At 55.8% G+C, this 833-nt stretch overlaps 1 protein-coding gene across 11 annotated transcripts in view; it reads left to right on the forward strand.

Moving 5' to 3' along the window:
• Vps13b (vacuolar protein sorting 13 homolog B) overlaps positions 1–833 on the forward strand; it is a 723076-nt gene that overhangs the window by 50978 nt on the left and 671265 nt on the right. The window lies entirely within an intron of this gene.

Below are 833 nucleotides of genomic sequence, written 5' to 3' on the forward strand. Positions count from 1 at the left end.
TGGTTCGTCTAAGCTTCTGGTTCTCTCTTTTGATTTTATATTGTCGAGGCCGGATTGATTTTGTCTTCAGGAGTTCCGCGGTGGCCCAATTCCAATGTGGATCAGAAGTTTTCAGACTTTCTCCTTAGGTCTGGAATCTTCTAAGGATGATTTTTAGCCTCAGGAACTTGGGTGTTGGACTGACCTGAGACCCTGGGATGCAAAGGCAGATGGGGAGGGAAGAAGCCCCAAGATTTCCCAGGGAGTGGATTGAGTAGCTGGGTTGTACTGGATGCAAAGGATCAGGGAGAGTAAAGGTAAGCCTCGGAGCCCCAGAAAGAGGCTGTCAGCCCCAGAAAGAGGCTGGCGGGTGTTGCAGGACCAGGGAAGTAGAGGGAGGTGCGGGTGGGGCCAGGACCAGAAGCGGTGCTCCTGGGGCCCAAGAAAGGCACTGAGTTGGTCTGGGTGAGAAGGGTCAGGAAGCAGTATTGTGTCCCCAGTGTCTGGGGCCCCAAGACTAGGAATGGCGCAGGGCCCAAACTAGAAGTATAGAACGGCGTGGGGGATGGAAGGGTGAATGTGGCTTAGGGAGTCCAGGCGCGGAGGGCTTCGCTGTAGACTTACCCCAAGAGGCCTGAGGGTAGTAGTGCAGGCTAGGAGAGTTTGCAGGTGGTGCAGGCCCAGGGAAGCAGAGAGAGGTGAGGGCGGGGCCAGGACCAGAAGCGGTGCTCCTGGGGCCCAAGAAAGGGACTGAGTTGGTCTGGCTGAGAAGGATCAGGAAGCAGTATTGGTTTCCCAGGTGTCTGGGGCCCCAAGACTAGGAATGGCGCAGGGCCCAAACTAGGAGTATAGAA

This window comes from Nannospalax galili, unplaced genomic scaffold (assembly GCF_000622305.1).
Source record: "Nannospalax galili isolate Female #2095 unplaced genomic scaffold, S.galili_v1.0 scaffold334, whole genome shotgun sequence".
In the NCBI taxonomy this organism is placed as follows: domain Eukaryota; kingdom Metazoa; phylum Chordata; class Mammalia; order Rodentia; family Spalacidae; genus Nannospalax; species Nannospalax galili.